The sequence below is a fragment of the Triturus cristatus genome, chromosome 7 (assembly GCF_964204655.1).
Source record: "Triturus cristatus chromosome 7, aTriCri1.1, whole genome shotgun sequence".
NCBI classification, from domain to species: domain Eukaryota; kingdom Metazoa; phylum Chordata; class Amphibia; order Caudata; family Salamandridae; genus Triturus; species Triturus cristatus.
The window spans coordinates 719,178,792-719,198,759 of NC_140590.1; the positions used below are offsets into that span (position 1 = coordinate 719,178,792).

The following is a 19,968-nucleotide window of genomic DNA, read 5'->3' on the forward strand; positions in this document are numbered from 1 at the left end:
GCTTGGATTATGAGGAATTCATAGCCAAAGAGAGCATGATTTTAGAGCGCCTCGGGGCCTCCGATGTGCCTTAAGTGCAAGTGGAGGTACTTCAAGGCAGTGCACTATACACAGACTGATAACAATAACATTTTCGTTAATTACTACTCCACCTTGTATGCACCACTGCTGGGAGATAATGGTGAGCACTTGTTGACCTTCTTGTTGAATCAAGCTCTGTCCATTGTATCAGAAGATCTGGAGGTGCAACAGATCCCAGCTGAAAATGGGCAAGCCATAGAATTGATGTGAGAACCCTGGGTGGGGTTCCGGGTGGATTTTACTTAAAAAGACTGCCAACTCTTTAGTGCTTGGAGGTCTATAGCTAGATTTGAACCTTACAAATGCTTCTGGTAAAAGAAAATTGAAAACTTGGCTTTTTCTCATTAGTGTAATCTCAAGATCTCCTGTAGTTATCACTTAGTGCAAGGACGTTCTGTTGGGGTAGCTGTGCACTTTACATATTATTTGCAACCATTTATCTCATTCAATCGAATAATAACTAAAGAAATTTGGTTAAAGTGCACTATGTGCCACAATGTTCTAAAACATCCTGGGACGTTGGCAGGGACAGAAAGCCTACATATCTTTCTGGGCACGCTGTACCCTGAACTCTTGCACCTCAAAAGCATCCTCACTGGTTGGGTGGATCAGGGATGGTGTTAGCCTAAAAATCTGCAAATCATAAGGATTTGTTACAAACACTTCAAAACTTCAAGACAGGAATTACTAAATAGAAAATCTCATTTAAATGCATAAAATCGCTGCCATGAAGGCTATCAGTCACAGAACAATACAGATTACCAGGCAAAATCAAAAATAGAATACGTCTAAAATGTGCAGCAAAACCAGAAAGAAAATGGGCAGCATTACTGGTAGCCGAAGAAAGGTCTCATGGTTTTCTCCTATACTTGAGAGTTTATATAGGCAATCTTCTCACAGAGCATTGTTGAAAGTACAGAACCATCATGATTTGATCAAAGAAATACATTTTCTACATATCAGAAAGAAATAGGAATTTAGAATTGTCATACAGCCCCTACCATTTAAGTACTATCCCACTGTATTAAAAGTGATGCAGTCCCCTCTGACCTAATTCCATCCAGAGGTGTCAGGACAAACTAGTAACAAAAACAACAGTGAACTATACTGCTGCATACTGCGGAAGATTCTCAGGAAAATGATGCAATCCTGAGCCCATACTAGGAAGACTTCTTCAAGAACAGTGCCATTCAAAAGTAAACAAACAAGATTTGCTTGACTACATGCAGCAGAAATATTAAACAAAATACAAACATGATGAGACATCCATTTTGAACAAGTTTGCATCAAAGCCTACTTAGTATAAGCTAGGAAAATTGCACTTTAACAGGTCATACTAAAATTGTTTCAAAGACAATAGTATTGCATCTGTGTACACGTTAATTCGAGTGTACATTATTTGTTCAACACATTATTAAAAATGCACATTCTTGATTAACGCATAAAAGCTTAATCTTTTTAAAGTATTTTAACCGGCCCCTGGTGTTTTGCCTCATATCATTTCTCATTAATTGTTGATTAAACTAAAATTAGAAACACAAATGCCACATGATGCTAGCTAAATCTGTTTAATATGTAGTAAAATATAATATTTACAATTTGTTCTGCTAAAGTTCCTTGAATGACACACAATTTTCACCAAAAAATTTGTTAGAGGCCCATTGTGCTTTAAAATGCGCTCTCTTGCACATCCACTGTGACACCAAGATCACACTGCAAACTCCATTATGGGGTAGGGGGCGCTAGGTGGCGCATGAGCAAAATGGCCGCACTGGTGTGAGGCTCTTGCAGCTCTGCACCGTTATCCTGAAAGTTATCCTGCTGCTTGGACTTTAAACTGCTCCATGCTGCGGTGAAGTGGCGTCTGAGATCTGGTGCCCTGGCGTGGCAAATTTGGGGCTGGTGGTGCGCCGTCAACCCATTTGGCGGCACCGTTGGAGAGACCTGCACAGCCCGGTACCCTTGCCGGGCTCGACCTGTCACTCGAGTCCCACAGCGCCCACATGGGGTCTGGGCCGGGGTCTGAGTCCTGCGTCGCTGACACACATTGGGGGTGAGTGAACCTCGAGCTGCCCACGGCGCGCTGCTGAGCCAGCATTGTCCTGCTACTGCGGGGGGGATAACCACAATAGCAACGTCTGCATACCTAAAGAAGGCCCCCTCCATCGGCTCCCGGCCCCTAGCGCGCCATTGACGGTGCGAGTGCAAAGACTGTGCATTGTTTGAATTTGCCGCTGTTGTGAAAGAGTAGCAGTCTGTGTGAACTGCAAATGCCAGACAGCGGGCAATATCAGCTTCCACCAACCTGTGGCGCCTGCGGCACTGTCTAACCCCGCCATCCTCTCTCCCGGAAAGCGATCCCACCGCTGCGAAGAATCCGCATACTGCTGCAGGCAGAACACTCAACCGAAAACCCTGGAGAGGGGCTTGTGGCGCGGAGAGGTCTACCCTGCTGCGTGATCATAACCTCAAATGGCCAACGCTTGCACCGATTAAAATTATCCGTTTCTGCCCACATCGCTGACCTGGGACTGGAAAAACGCACCCGTTGACTCTACTGCATCTCCCCCTCCCAGTTTGCCAGTGCACCATGCCGGACCTTCCCCTTCTCTGACTGTAATGCGGAGTCCTGGTGGGTTTATGGCCTCTGTAAAGTTGTGAATTTGCCCTCTATTGTCCTGCTGGGCGGCGCGGGCAGTTTGCGCTGCACCCTGCGATTTCCTTGTCAGTTGGCAGTGCGCTGGGCTCTCCAGGAATAAAAAGCTTGCCCTCGTAGCTCTGAGGGCGCACAAACCACAGGCTGGGCGGCCTACCCTCTGGTCCCGAAGGTACTGCTACAACCCATCTTGCTGGGTGGCACAGTCCCAGTGGTCCCGCTCCTTCCGGCCGACTGGTGGGCTGCTACTACTATTATTCAGTGGTGGTGAGGGGCCCGACGCGGGGGCACTGGTGAAGAGCAGCACAACAGCCTAATATCTTTCCTTGGGGTGAGCTGGTCAGGCGCGCACGATCTCTACACCCCGCTTTGGGTTCATCCCCAAGCCTACAACGCTCTACACTGAACCGGACGATATTTCAGATCAATCATGGGAAAGGCATACATCAGGAAGCCCTGGCTGACTTTCGAATCTAAGAAGGTTGGTCGTACTCAGCAGGAAGATGGAGGGGGGACCGGGGAGGATGCCACACGGAAAGCCCAAACAAGAGGACGATATGAAATCTTTACTGTTAGAGGTGCGACAGAGCCTCACCACCATTGCTGAAAAAATGGGACGCCATAACCAATCGTATGGATACCATCGTCCACAAGCTGGATGGACACGATGAACACATTAAAGAAACTGAGCACCGCATTTCGGAAGTGGAAGACAGCACCTCCAGCATGCACTCTCATGTGGCCCAGATGGACAAGTTGCTCAAGATCATTGCCGCAAAGAACGAGGACTTTGAAGCGCACAGTCGCAGAAATAATATACGCGTTCTTGGTATTCCGGAGAGTACCAACACAGGCAGAATGGAAGAGTACATTGAAAGACTGCTGACTGACACTATTGGGGCTGCATCCTTTTCCTCCCAATTTATAGGCGAAAGGGCGCACCGCACCCTCGGCCCTAGACTACCCCCGGGAGGCACGCCGCACCCTATAATTGCACGCCTTCTAAATTATCGCGATCGCGAGGTTCCTCTCAAGGTAGCTCGGGAAAAACACCAACTTGTCTACGAGGGCAAAAAATGTACGATCTACCCAGATTTTACAAGTGCAGTGCAGGAGGAACGGCACAAGTTGAAACCCCGCCAAGCAGAAGCTACGTCAGGCCCAGATAGACTATGCCCTTCTCTACCCTGCAAAGCTGCGAGTCACGCACCGGAGCAAGCAATCCTTTTTTACCAACCCGCAGCAGGTGAATGACTTCCGGAAAATATTGAAGCGCCATAATAACATTTCCTCTACGCCGGACACGTCCCCAAGTAAAAATCCTGTGGACACAGATTAATTGTCTGGTGGGACACGTAACCACAGTCTCCATGAAGCTCGTGGGGACATACCATTGTTATAACAGATTAACCGGATGAGCTGCTCAGGAAGAATTTGGTCGCCTGGTGGTACTTAACAGGCTAATGTTGTGCAAGGGCATGCTACTTCAAGTACCGAGCACCCTCGCCCTCGAGAGGCATGATCGTTCCAGCGCCTTGAGGGCGGGGAGGAACCGTGCTTGCCCCTAGAAGTTTCCCTCGGAGGGCGTACCCTCTTGGACTCTTGTTGCAGACTAGTCCGCAGAGGTTACTTGCTGTTCATGGGGTGTTGGGAGGAGGTAGGGAATGCAATTTCTGGCATGATTGGAATGCTTCAGTGGGGGAAGGGGGTCTGGGGTTGTTTATGGGTGTTAGCTTAGCACATGTGGCATGCTGTGTCAGACAGACGAGATTTAGATTCACAATCTTCAGTACAGAAGCACGGAAATCAACACAACAAACATTAATCTTTGCATTCTCAGCTGGCTAACTCATCACATCCCCAAAGTCTAAATGTCCTCCCCTGGCATGTTAGGGGGCTAGGTGACCCGAGGAAGAGGCGGAGGGTATTGTCACACTTAGATCGCCATTAGACACAAGTTGTGAAGCTCCAAGAAACCCATCTCATTCCCCAACACAACAACACATTTGCGTAAAAATGGGCAAATCACCAAACGTTCTCCTCCTATTCCTCATACTCTAGAGAGACAGCCATACTCATAAAAAAGAACACCCCCTTTGTGGTAGCCGGCACAACATGTGACCAGCAAGGTCGATACTGAATCGTATGGGGAAGATTAGGCCCCAAATCTGTCACCTTGGCGTGCTGTTATGGTCCTAACATCGACTCTCCAGAGTTCTTAACATGCTGTGGGGGAAAATAATAGAAATTGGTTCCACTCACATAATATGGGGTGGGGACTTCAATGTTGCTCTTAATGCTGCTGCCACAGCACTACACTAGAGCACAACAGGTGCTGCAAGATATAATGGCCGATGGTGAGCTGATAGATGCATGGCGTCACATACATCCTCACACTGCGGAAGGTACATATTTCACAGCACAATCTACTTCTTGGGCTAGATTGGATTATTGTCTCATCTCTCGAAGCCTCGCGCCTGCGATACTATCAGTCACGCAGTTAGCCCGCACATTCTCTGACCACTCTCCTGTAAAAATGGTGATCTCACCTCTGGGATTTGACCTCTCACGCAACAACTGGAGGTTGTCGCCCCTCACGCTGCTAGATGAGGTGTTTCATGACGAATTGGGTCAAGAAATAACTGATTTTTTGCAGAGGAATCAAGGCTCTGTTGAGAGCGTCGAAACAGTTTGGGAGGCATTCAAGGTTACAATTCTGGAGTTCTGTATCTCAAAGAGTTGTGGCGTCCTACGGAACATCCAACGTACCTTACAGACATTAGAGAAGGATCTCAAGGGTATAGAGACTAGACTTTCCCAGGGCGCTGATGGCAGAGAACAGAGTGAACTTCGCGATAAGCTATCGGACTACGCTAGTACAGCAGATAGGGAGGCAAAATTCAGAGGGAGGTATTGGGTAGCTCGATGCTACAGCGAAGGCCAACAACCGGGCAGGGCTTTGGCAGAGACTATTAGAAAGCCTTGTTTTCCTCAATTATGTCCTGGACGTTGAGGGACCTAGGGAAGTGTTATACAGGGGTACGGCTGACATCCTTAACACATTTAAGGCTCACTATACCACGTTATACACCTCAGGGAGACGGGATGCTCTTGATCTTGACACTTATCTCGCTGACGTTGCCCTGGGATGGTTGGGGGACTCGCAGAGGGAGTTTTTGAGCGCTCCATTTGAAATAGATGAAATCAGGGAAGCTATTACGCAAATGAAGTCGGGGAAGGCCCCTGGCTTAGATGGACTCCCCCATGAATTCTACAAGGCGTACATTGATCCTCTAGCTCCCATTCTCCAGGAGGTTTATGAGGATTCCCTGGAGCAAGGCAGCCCCCCCCCCCCCCTCCCATGAGAGAGACCCTCATCATCTCCCTACTTAAACCTGGGAAGTCGCCCATATTTTTGCGACTCGTACAGACCTCTGGCCCTTATTAATTTTGATGCCAAAATTCTCGCTAAGGTCATTGCCAATCGACTGAGCTTGCTCATGGAGAAGCTGGTTCTCCCCGATCAGTCGGGATTTATCCCTGGGCGCTCAACCACACATAACTTACAAACACTTTTCTCTATATTACATAACGTGGATCCAATCTGGCCCTGGCGGCGGTCTTTCTAGACGCCACCAAGGCGTTCGATTCGGTCGAATGGGACTATCTATTAGAGGTTCTGTGGCGCATGGGCTTCCCTCCACTGTTTCTCTCGTGGATCCGTTTGTTATATAGTCTTCCCTCCGCCAAAGTCATAATCAATCCGGCTTTCCCCTTAACCAGAGGTACCAGACAGGGGTGCCTGCTTCCCCCCCTTCTTTTCGCCCTTGCGATCGAGCCTCTGGCGGCTAAGCTTCGTCAACATCATCAGGACAAGGCGTTGCGATGCAACCTGCGCCAACGACTGATAGCTCTCTATGCGGACGATGTCACCCTATATGTTCGAGACCCACAAAACAACAAACCCATTACTGCAAGAATTTATTGTGTTTGGGAAGCTTTCCGGGATTCATATCAACTGGGGAAAGTCGGTAGTCTTTCCTCTCACACCGGCTTCCACACAGTTCCCCATAGACTTTCCACTGGAATGGTGCAGCTAAGATTTGCGATCCCTGGGGATACGTATCTCTAGAGATCGAGAGGAATTAATACGACTCAATTACGGTACGGCCCTCGACCGTATTGCTAGCTGTGTGACCCGATGGATCTCACTGCCCCTTTCTCTGGCGGGTCGCGTCTCCCTAATAAAAATGATTGTTCTCTCACAACTGCTATATTTGTTTCTTGATATTCCGTACCACCCAGGTAGGCACTTCATTAAAGCTATTCCGTCAGAAATGATCAGACTAACTTGGGGGGGGGGGGGGGGGGGCAAACAGCCGCGCTTACAATGGAAAGTACTCACTAGGCCCTATGCCGTGGGAGGCTTGGACGTCCCGATTTCAAATTGTACCACATTTGCGCGCAGGCACACTATGCTTATTTTTGGTTACACCCACCTGCGTACATGCCACAGGTTGCAGCAGAACATTGGCTGGCAGACCCTGTCCCCCTCGCGGGTATGATGTACTTCACCCTGCAGCTAAGATACAAAACACCCACAATGCTCACATGCACGGTAGAGGCCTGGCATCGCATTCTTGCAATACAAGGTGGAATGGTGCTCTACTCACCTTTACTCCCCCTGTTATATCACCCCCAATTGCCATGCCTACAAGAGACGGGATTTCTCAAATTACTTGTCAGACTGAACATTGTAACTTGGGGGGCACCTCTACGCCAATGGGACGTTCAAATCGCAGGAGCAAATGTTTCTTGATACTCAGCCGTCTCCCTTGGACGTATTCCTTTATTTGCGGCTCTGGCAGGCTGTGGGACACATCTCCCCAGCGTTCCCCCAGAAGCCCCCCACGTTGGCCCCGCTGCATATGGTTTTGCAGGCTACTTCATCGGGACCTGTCATCTCTAGACTCTATCATACCATCCGTACCCAACAGGAAGAGGCCCCTTGCTCCTCTCGTGCACACTGGAACACAGAATAAAGATTAGAGCTCACAGACGAACACTGGGATTACTGCTGTTTACAAACAGAGCAGATCTTGGCCAGTTGCAGACTTCGTATTACACACTTTATATTTTTGCACCGATTATATATTATACCCCTGTCAAAATGTATAAGTACAAACTGAGGGAGTCGGATCGTTCTGATAGATGTAGAAGTGCTGGAGCAGATTTTCTTCATCTGGCCAGGGACTGCTCCGTGGTGAATGACTATTGGGGGCAGGTCTTTGAGGCCCTAGCACAGATGACAGCACTTCCTTTAGAAGCCACTCCACTAACGGCCCTGCTGGGCTACACTGCATTGGTAGCAAGGTCCACCGTAGCTTCCTGTCACTTGCTTTGTTGATGGCTAAACGCCGTATTGCCTGCAGATGGGGCAGAGGCAGAGCGCCAAAGTTTAAGGAATGGCTCTCCGATCTCACATATTGTCAAGAAAAATTGAGTAATTATTCTGAATTACTACCTTTGTCCTCTCGCCCCAGGGACATTTCGGATCCCCTGAAAACCTACCTTGGTGCCCTGCCCTCGGCAGCTCCTGATGTCACTAGTGACAAATCGGCGGCATAGGTCTCTAGGGACACAATGCGCATTTAATGCCTCTTGGCACATGTTGTAAAAACAATTCTTCCTCGTCTTCCTCATACCTATTTTCCACTGTACCGGAGTGGATATGTGAATACCGGGTCAAGGTGCCTTACTGTGTAGGCACTACCTGCCTCTCCTTTATTTGTCCCGGGATTGCTGATACTGGCGATTTGACGGATGCAATGTTTAATATATTTGGGGAGGCCCAGAGAAAACAACCTGATGAAGGTGGAAATTTCCTTTTCACTATGCAATGCCCATGAATGTACTGATTATTGCCTGATGATTTACGTTGATAAGTCTGTCTATGATTGATTCTAATGTTGAGATTTCATGTCATTGAAAATCAATAAATACAAATAAAAAATAATAAAAAATCCATTATGGCACCTGGTTGCGGGAGGTGGGGGATTTGATGGGTTTTCAGGCGTGGGACCTGATAGGCATAACCCACTTTGGTGATATCTGGAAGGGAAAACATCTGTCCTCATTCCAGGACTTACAACGTACATATTCGTTGAACTCTAGGCAATTCTTTAAATATCTCCAACTACGTCACGCTCTTGCCATTCACAATTCGGACCCAGAATTATTTCCAGAGTTCAGCCCTCTGGAAGCCAAAGTTCTCATGGGGGACCTGGGAAAGGGAGGCATATCCCAAATATACCGATCCCTGATAAACAACACCCTGTCCACACTGGACCCTCTTAGAACTAGGTGGGAAGGTTGGGTAGGCCCGCTCTTGGATGAAAATTGGAGAGATGCCCTTATGACCCCCAGAACTCTCACAATCTCTGCCAGACTTCATCTGATACAGACGTATTATCTTCACTGCGCATATCTTACACCGGCATGATGGCACAAAACCGGACTCCTCCCAGCCCCACAGTGACCACGCTGTAGGGAGGGACTAGCTGACTTCTTTCATATGGTCTGGTCCTGCACGGTCATATCCAAGTACTGGGCATCAGTCATAACGGAACTGAGTGGCGTACTGGGATGGGAGGTGCCCCTTACTCCACTGGCTCTTCTCCTCTGTGTAATGGAGGGACTGGACGGCTCCCGAGCCGACAAGTCGTTCCTGGGTACAACCATTCTGATTGTTAAAAGATTTGTTTATAAACAAAAGGATCCACCTTATAGAAGGAGGTACTCAAAAGACCAGATAGCAGGGGTAATGGTGAATGAGTGTCCCAAAACGTGGTTGGGCACACCCAATGTTGTTTAAATACCCCTCACACACCAAGAATGGCCCATGGTGTCATGCTTCATCATTGGGGTCTTCCCGCCCCGCTGCGGGACGGGGCGTGCTACGACCTACGACTACGTGGGAGCACTTTCGATGAAGTACTATGTGTGATGTAAAGGGAGGGTCTATTGTAGTTGTGAGAATGTGTATGTTAAAAAGCAACTGGCCCAGGGAGACAGAAAAAACTTTAATTTGTCCCAAGAGGGCTGGTGCTAGTAAAAACAAAAGTGCGGAGTTTGCCTACGTAATGTGTGGTTACTCCTTGTGGGTCAACATGTTTCGATGCTGGGCATCTTCATCAGGACAGAGAAAAGATCCCTCCCAACTTAGAAGCATGTGCTTAGTAAATACGTAAAAGTGAAAAAAATGCAGTAAATAATGCACGTGTATACAATACCTAATAGTATGTATGAAGATCTGCAAAGGGAAACAGAGACTTTATCAATTTCCCCAGAAGGAGAGCGTAGTACCTGTAAATGTAAATAAACGCCACAATGTGACTATAAATAGCGTGCTTCAACTGTAATATTAGCGTTATCAGGAAGTGTGCAGTGACCTGTAAAAGAAAGGACAATACAAGACACTACACAACAGAAAACACACACTCTATAACTAAACGTGAAAAATCATTGGCATTTCAGGTGAGAAACGTGGTTAAAAACAAAGGTGCATACTTATATGTATATGAGGAAAATGCCTCATGAACCTAGAACGGGTAGGATCGTAATGGAGCTTTAGTTCTAGTGGGGGAAAAAAGGGGAAAAAAAGGATCAGGTTGTTACCTCCAGCAAAGGATTTGAGTGATGGACGAAGTCTTCAAACCGGAGCCGTGGCTCCGTACTTACGTGCCCTGGCTGACAATCTCAGCTACGAGTCTGTCCTTCCCGCGGTTCCGCTGTGTATTGGAACCAGGGCGGGTAGAACGCTCTTAAAGCTCCCGTAATTGGCTGGGAAATGGGAGTCAGCTGATGACGGCGGAGCACCTAGAAGCGCTTCCGGGTTGGGGCTTTTACAGAGACTAGACCGTAACCCTTGCACACTGGGGAACGGAAGTGAATAGAAATCTCTAGGTTGAAGAGATGTTGAATAAAAAGAGTATTATAGTGCACCAATGTCTGGGGAACATTGCGTCTATGCCGGTGTGAAGTGACAAAAACGGATTACGGGGCTGGCGAAAAAGAAAATGCTGAACTCATGATAGATGATTTAGCTGGATTTTACGCTGTGGTTGATTCCTACATAAATACCTAATGCCCTATATGTGAATTAATTCCTGGGGAAAAAATCGGTCTAAGGGGATATGAATTGACAATAAAGGATTACGGGGCTGGCGAAAACAATGCTAAGTTTGAGATTGATGAAAAAAAGATTTTAAGCTGTGGTAGACTCCTACATAAATAAGTAAGGTCCGTTATTGACACAGTGTGCCTAATGAAGCAGTCGCGCCAGTAACCAAAGAAAGGGGGGGGGGTGGCGGGGGGAAAAAAAAGGGGGGAAGTGGGAAAGGAAGGGGGAGGATGGGGGGGGGGGGGGGGGGGGAAACACAACACCCTGTGGGAGAAGTGCTCTGGTGTATGCAAGTACACCCACAACGTTTTGGCAAATTCTGACTATTCACACCTCGTCGTTCTTGATAGATTATTGATAGTAATCCAGTAAGGAGACACCTTTATTATGTCAATTGTGCCCAAGGTATATCATCGTTCAGGCCCGTTATGTGTGTGTCCAGACGGAACACCCAACGTTGTTCCTTTTCAAAGAGTCCACGATCATTGTTGAGTTGTTCAATGACAGTCCACTTGATTTCATCCACGCCATGATTCATATTCAGAAAATGGGTGGCCATTTTGGTCGTGCTCTTCTTGCAGCGGATATTACTTTTATGTTCTCCAATCCGCACCTTTACTTGTCTCGTGGTCATGCCAACATATTCCATGCCGCATGGACAGGTAATGAGGTATACCACGTTCTTGCTGTTACAATTCGTGAACTTACGTTGCTCCCATGACGTCCCATTTGAAAAGGTAAGCTGGGTACTCTTTTTCGTAAGAGAGCACGCACTGCACACGCCACATGGGTGATGTCCTTTGAGGGTGGCAACAAACTACACGTATTTTGATGTGTTGAAAGGAGACGGGGTCTGGTGTGAACCAAAATGTCCCTCAAACTGCGGCCACGTTTGTGAGAGAACATTGGTTTAGGTAGATCCAGACCGCCACAGTTTAGAATTTTCCAGTTCTTATTGATGATTTTGGACACTTGGTTAGAGTGGGTATTATAAGTGGTCACACAAATTGGTCTGGTCACCTGTTCTTTCGGTGTTTGGTTTTCCAGGAGAGCATCTCTGTTGTTGTTCCTGGCACGCTTGAGTCCTCTTTTGACTATTCGTTCTGGATAGTTGCGATCTAGAAGCCTCCTTTCCAGGTCTTTGGCTTGTGTTTTAAAATCTGTAAGCTCTGAGCAATTTCTCCGTAAACGGAGGAATTGTCCGTAAGGCAGATTATCCCGAAGATGGCGAGGATGGAAACTGTCATAGAGCAACAGGCAATTTTTTGCCGTCGGTTTGAAGTGTGTTCTGGATTTTAATTTTCCTTCTTCAGCATATATAGATAGATCAAGAAACACCAAGTTGTTGTTAGAGACAGTGTGGGTAAATTTGAGGAAGGAGTTCTGTTCATTTAGCCAAGTCATAAAATTAGATACTGATTCAGAATCACCTTTCCAAATGACTAAAACGTCATCTATATACCGTTTCCAGAGAATAATATTGTTGAAAAATGGGTTTTGTTGAAGCAGTATTCTCTGCGATTCCAGGTGGTGGACGTACAGGCCCGCTAGACTCGGCGCGAAGGTACTCCCCATACTGGTACCGTGTTTTTGGAGATAGTGTACATCCTGGTAAAGGAAGAAGTTCTTTTTTAGGGCTAAGGTGATACACTCCATGACCAAGTTCCTGGGTGTGTGGTAATTCCAGGTACCGGAAAAAAGAACCTCTTCAATGATGTCAAGGGTCTCATTATGTGGGAGACTGGTGTATAAACTCTCCACATCCAGTCCAAGTAGTAGATGTTGATTGGGGTCAAAACTGAGACCTTCAAGGAGTTGTAGGACTGCTTTTGTGTCCTTTAGGTAGGTATCAGTAGCCTGGACTAAAGGGCGGAGGAAAGCGTCTGAAAATTTGGATAGAGGCTCAAGAATGGAGCCAATACCCGAAACAATCGGACGCCCTGGTGGATTATCGAGGTTTTTATGGATTTTAGGAATGGTATAAAAATAGGGTGTTCGGGGTGATTTTTGAATGAGGAAATCAGCCTCTTTTTTGGATATCCAGTCGTGTGTGATTGCTTCTTCTACCATTCCCATTATTCGTATCCGGATTGCCTCAGTGGGGTCATCGGGGAGGATTTCATAATTCCTCTGGTCCCCCAGGAGTCTTCTGCATTCGGTGTCATAGTTAGTGGTAGTTTGGATGACTATCGCTCCACCCTTATCCGCTGGTTTTATGGTGATGTCAACATTATTGGCGAGCTGTTGTAGTGCTTCCTTTTCGGATCTCGTCGTGTTCTGAAAGGTTTGGTGTTCCTCCTTAAGTGTCTTATTTAGATCTTCCATTACGGCTTTTTCAAAGGTCAATAGTTCAATGGGTATGGTTGAGTCCAAAGGACTAAAGGTGGATTTTGGTCTCAAACCCGTGTCGGAAGGCTGACTATCAGAGGATGTCTTGTCAGCAAAGAAAGTTCTTAATTTAAGCTTGCGTACAAACTCTTTAATTTCTAGACAGAGTTTAAATTTGTCTACCCTATTAGTGGGGACAAAACCAAGACCTTTTTCTAAAGCTGCGATTTGGGGATCAGTTAGTATGACCTCCGAGAGATTGACAACTAATTGTCCTTTCGGCTGGTTGACGGTTGATTGGACGCCGCTGTCATGCTCCGTGTGGATACTCTGGTCTGGTCTTCTTGGTCGTTGTTCCAATGGACCTGGTGTCCTCTCCGATTTCTTCCCCGTGGTTGTCCCTGGCGCATCCCTAAAAAAGGTGGTGGACCGTAGTAATTGTAGTCTTGGGGGACCGGATTCCACTGTGGGAATGGTATACCCATTGGTGGTGGACCGAATGGATACTGTGTATATAGTGGTGGGCCCTGATAGCCCCCCCCAACCTCTGCCTCTTTGTCTGAACGGTCTTTGTTGTTGGCCCCTGCTTCTCTGATTCCTTGGGTTACTTGTTCTACTGGAGTAGGAGTCATTAGAGGCGGTGTCTGAAAGATCACTGTCTGTGTCCTGGTCACTCCCGGTTCTATTCTGGACGTAATAGTCTCTTATATAGGGGTATACTCGCTCGTGACTGAAGGCTGTGACATCTTTCTTCAGTTTTTTGTATTTACTCTGTTTGAGTGAGATTTCATATTCACTCATCTCTTGATTGAGTTCTTCAAGTCTCTTCTTAAGGACCGCCGTCGATTGGTAACTCTTCAATTCAACTTCAATTTTTTGTATGTCAATCTTGAGTTCTTGAGTTAATCGAGTGGCTGTTTTAATAATCAGGACTAGCCAATCCCGTGTACAGTGCCACGATATCAGTGACCAATCTTTTTTGAAGGTTTTGTCATGCTGAAAGATAAATGGTTCGTTAAAAGAGACATTGCAGTGGCCTGGAAGGACTCCAAGCCTCCTCCTATTTCGAAATGGCGAAGGGGAGTTGATTGGTGTGCGATCTAAGAAAAATCGGTGTATGAGGCAAGAGGAAGCCCTAATTAATGTGAACGAATATGGGGTAAATGGGTGGGAATATTGGACTGATTGCTCATGGTGCTAAGGGTGGACTCTTTCCTATTTCCTTTCTTTACTATTTAATCTTAAATGTATTGCTAAGGAGATAATGAGTGGATATGTAATGAAATGTCATTTACGTCACAGTATTTTCTTTTATAACTGTCCTGTGTTTGTTTACAAAATGCCAATAAAGTTGGTTAGCAACAAAAAAATGCGAGGATGAGGCGTTATGGCTGCTGCTGCTGCTGACGTAGAAGCTGGGGAAACAGATTTGAGTTTCGGCATCGGCTCAACATCCTGTTATTCTGGGCAAATCAATTAATCATCCTGTGTCTCAAAAATAAATAATGTGACCCTATGTAATATAACTTGTGTTCATGTAAAGCGCTCCTATATCTTCAGGGTGAGTTTGAGCTATATAAACCTGCAAAATGAATAATGGATCACCCACAAGCAATTTTGAGCAAAAGGCTGAATTTGCTTTTCCCTCAAGCTTTTGACATGTCAGCCCCCCTAAAATTTGCGTCTAGCTGCACCCCTGATCGACACAAAGCATTAACATGTGGCAAACCAGGTGAAGCACCCACCCGCTCAGGCAATAAGAAGCGGCACAAGAATGTCTTAAATCTCAGGTTCTGTCCTCTGAGCACTCCTCACCTCACGTAAAGCACTGTGGACAAACAAAGGCCCCGCTGAGGGACTGCACGGTGCCAGCATTGCAGTACCAGCGACACCTGCTCGTTACCATCGTTACCAAGGAGGCTAGAAGCTCTCCATTGTCAATGAACAACAGCTGCACACGCTGGTCTGCCAGTAAACTCTAGTAGTACCAGCCTTGGCACAAGTAGTCATCTTCACTTTAAACAGAACAGTGACGTCCACGCAGGAATGGAGAGTTAATGGTCAAGTAGCTGAAGGTGAAGCCAGGGAATTATTCCCGGGTTCCTAATTGAACTAATTCTGTGATCATTCTAATCACTTCAGAATTCTTAGATTCATTTCACACATTTTTATAAAATCCAGAGCAGTTCGAAGCAGGACAACTCCTCTAATGTAGAGCACAGAGGTGGTTACTTCTTTAGGATGGAGGAGCGACGCCCCGCCTGCTGGGAGCGCAGCAGCAAAACCGTAAATTTGATAAAATGGTCAATGGACATGATCATTTTAGTAAATGCCCTCACTGGAACCGGAGGTCCTGAAGAAAGCCCGGATACTTCTCTACCGATCAATAGGGCTGAAACATGTTGATCTTTTACATCGAGCAGTTTAAAGCTCTATACTGCTCTATTTGCACTGCTTTTTAACCCTGATGGTGAAACCTACAAAATAAAAATAGGTTAATAAGGCGAGATCAATTGGTTTTGCCAATGACTCTTTTGATCTGAAGAGATATAGACATAGAGGTTCCCTATTTGCTTAAAATGGCTTGCCAAGCTTTGTATCGTATTCTTACTAAATCTTAAACTTACGTATTCGATCACTAGAAAGTTGAAATGAAAACTCTGTATTTTGTAGACAAAGTGCAATAAATAGGTAAGCTACATAGAAGCACGTACAGCAATTTATTTGTTCTTAGTAGTGTCAGGAGTAGTTAGAGAACAAACGTGAATTCTGTGCTTTGGTCGCTCTTTATACAACACTTCTGTAGCCATATTTAATAGTGGATCACCACGTCCCTGTTATCTTTATGGTGGCGCTTGACATCACAGGAAGGGCTCTATGTGTGTGACTCTCCTAAAGGCGGCGAGGCCAGGGCAGGACAAAGGGCTTGCAGTATGAAGGGACGAAACTGGTGCTTACATCAAGCATTCGCGTCCGACCTTCACAGGTGCTGTGAGCCGGCTAATGAGCTCAGGTAAAAATGAACACAGCCTCAGTCACTGTATATAGGGGCAGGACAAGCCACATCACAGCCTTCTCTGTCGAGCATACCCCTGCACTGGGCTGATGACAGTGAATGCAGCAACATCAAATATAGGTTGATGAAACATCATGAAGGCCTGCTTCACATACTGGCCAGGGACGAGGCAGAACTGCTATGTTTGGGAGGTTGAATGGTTGAGTGTTCAATGCTACCCTCAGTAGACCGCGCCAGCACAGCTTTAAAGCATTAATCTGCAGCCAAGAGTCATTTAGAGGGGGTGGTCTCAGCTGTCTCATGTGACTCTTTGTTAATGACGCCGCCTCCTTTTGTGCTGCTTTACCACCCATCCGGCCGAAAGAACACACGTCTGCATTCTGTTGACAGCAAGGTTAACGCTACAGGTGAACCAACTTGTGTGACACAAAGATACGAGTCGACAGTCGCAATGTGGCCTGGCTAAGATTCAATTAAACTTTAAGGAATCACTTCCATTTAATCACCTGGGGTTCAGCTAACAACAAACAGGAGGCCACAAGTTAGGTGTCTTTTCAAAAGAGAAAAGAGAATTCAGGCAGAACAGTCTATAGTTTCCTGAGGGTGTGATGAGTACTTCGTTCTGGGATTGGCGTTTGCACTGTGCTATCGCCGATGATGTAATTAATGGCAAGCAGCAACTTAGATCTGGGCATACGGAAGGCATAACTACTCTCAGATTTCTCAGCAGTCTGACTGACAATCCCTAACAACTACTTACTGCAATGAACACGACAGAAAAAGTGCTCAATTACATTTTCTCCACAGTGTCACTATAGTGGCGAGAAGATCAGCTCCATGGCGTTCTATCACGGCTGTTAAGGCCAGGACCACCAATGGACAATCAGAGGATAGCTGGTGTAGCAAGTATCACTAGGAGAATAAACCTTTGTACCTACAATACTCTCAATACTATGGATTATTGATTCACCGTGGAAAACAACTCCTGCCACACCAGGTGTGTTCTGAAAACTCAGTCTTCTCAGAAGGAACTTCCAAATTCTACAAGATTTTCTAACTATAATATCACCACCCGTAGCCAAACCGGCCCCACAACACTGATTGCCTGATGTAATATAATGAAAAACACTTACAACCTGTAATTTAATTTAGATCTCAATTGTATCTCTTGGAGCTATAGTAGCAATATCATAATTGTAAATAATGTTCTTGTCGTGTCACGAATGGCAAAGGAGCACAAAGGAGCCAGGTGAGTGGGGCCAGCTTCTTTAGTCTTAGCTTTACAATGTATGGCCACTGCACAGCCTGTGCAGGTCTACGTCCTTGTTCCCCCTCTGTCCCTCGTCCCCTTGTGCCCCCTCCTTCTTGTGCCCACCACTTCCTGCTTCCCCACCAGCTGCCCGGTAAGCAGTGCCCTCAGGGTCCTGGTGCCCACAACAGTGATCACTTGTGGAGTTTGTATCTCTGTTGTGAACAAGAGCAAAAATATCGGAGTCCCCACTCGATATTGACCTCCTGCTTTATTCAAGGAGCGGATTCAAACCCCATTTCTCATTAAAGCCGTCGTAGCCCTCATCAACCCTTTCTTTAGCACTGCGCTGGCAAAGGCTAGGGTTGGGCCGCTGGGAAAGAAACATTTGCTAGAGCCCGCTGAAACAGGCAGCTGTGCCCATCTTGCCATGTTAGTCTAAACTCTTTGTCTCGATTCAGTTTTATTTGAGGCTCATAATTATTCCGCCCCCAGGCAGATAGGTTTGTGCCCAAGGTTGTGCTGTGAGGAGTCCACGGACCCTCATTTACAATGTACAGATGGCAAAACCTTGGTTGCCAGGCAACTTCTTTTCGAAAATGCTCCACATTTTATTTCCATTAATGTTTTCGTGGCTATCGATGTATTCTAACTGCTGAATCAATGGGATGTTTATAATAATTTGTGCCTCTTTATTGTATCTGTACGAGTGCCCTTATCTCTCGAATATTTTCCCTTTGCCAGAGTCGTTTCGACGCCTAACATTTGCTGTTGATCTTTCTTGGCCCTGTTCCTTTCAGCCCCAGGGGCGGCATTTGATCTCCCACGTGGCACGTGTACCCAGTGATTTTCACTGCCTGGTGGACAGAGACCATCGCTCCTGTCTAATCCATATGTAGGCTTGTGTTCACTCTGCATTTGCTGCAAGGCGTCTCCCTTGCCTTGCCTACACTTTACAGAGACCAGTTTCTCCTCTTGGATGCCGCTCTGCCCCACGCGCATCTTCAATCTTCCCAGCGGTTGGACAGAGACGGCCATTCTACCTTTAACTGTGCCCGATTTTCAGACTGACCTTTCCCTCATGTGAGAGTCTGTTCTTCAAGTGTGAGTTCACTCAAAAGAGCCCCCCAGGATGCACTGCCAACCACAAAATACCTTGTATTTAAAGATGTAGGATTCTCTGCACGGCTGCTAACTGGTCCTACCCTCTTTGTTAACAAACAAAAAACGGTTCAAAGCGGGGGGTCCTAGGGAAAATTTTCAAGACCACACAGGATTTAATCCCCTACCCTCTTTGTACCAGCATTTTACACTGATTCAGCTACCCTGACCACTCTGCAGGCTTCCTTAGTAGCTTTCATTAATAGGTGGTGTGGCTCTCAATAAATTAACTACTTGTATGCCAGCATGAATGAAATACGTGTATGCAAACATGAAGTAACTACTTGTATGCCAACATGAATGAAATACGTGTATGCCAACATGAAGTAACTACTTGTATGCCAACATGAATGAAATACGTGTATGCCAACATGAATTAAATACTTGTATGCCAACATGAATGAAATACTTGTATGACAACATGAATTAACTACTTGTATGCCAACATGAATGAAATACTTGTATGCCAATATGAATGAAATACTTGTATGCCAACATGAATGAAATACTTGCATGCCAACATGAATTACCTACTTGTATGCCGACATGAATGAAATACTTGTATGCCATCATGAATTGCCTACTTGTATGCCAACATGAATGAAATACTTGTATGACAACATGAATTAACTACTTGTATGCCAACATGAACTAAATACTTGTATGCCAACATGAATGAAATACTTGTATGCCATCATGAATTGCCTACTTGTATGCCAACATGAATGAAATACTTGTATGACAACATGAATTAACTACTTGTATGCCAACATGAATTAAATACTTGTATGCCATCATGAATTAAATACTTGTATGCCAACATGAATTAAATACTTGTATGCCAACATGAATTAAATACTCGTATGCCATCATGAATTACCTACTTGTATGCCAACATGAATGAAATACTTGTATGCTAACATGAATGAAATACTTGTATGACAATATGAATTAACTACTTGTATGCCAACATGAATTAAATACTTGTATGCCAATATGAATGAAATACTTGTATGCCAACATGAATGAAATACTTGTATGACAACATGAATTAACTACTTGTATGCCAACATGAATTAAATACTTGTATGCCAATATGAATGAAATACTTGTATGCCAACATGAATTAAATACTTGCATGCCATCACGAATTGCTTACTTGTATGCCAACATGAATGAAATACTTGTATGCCATCACAAATTTTCCCATTTATCAGGCTATTAATAGTACTGATTCCCCATAGTGGCTAATTTGTCTACAGTAGGCCACTACTGTATGGTTAATTTTAAGTCTA

The 19,968-nt window shown here is 45.7% G+C and overlaps 1 protein-coding gene across 2 annotated transcripts in view; it reads right to left on the reverse strand.

The window, feature by feature from the left end:
* The window catches only part of RPTOR (regulatory associated protein of MTOR complex 1), a 1,825,560-nt gene that overhangs the window by 809,906 nt on the left and 995,686 nt on the right, over window positions 1-19,968 (reverse strand). The window lies entirely within an intron of this gene.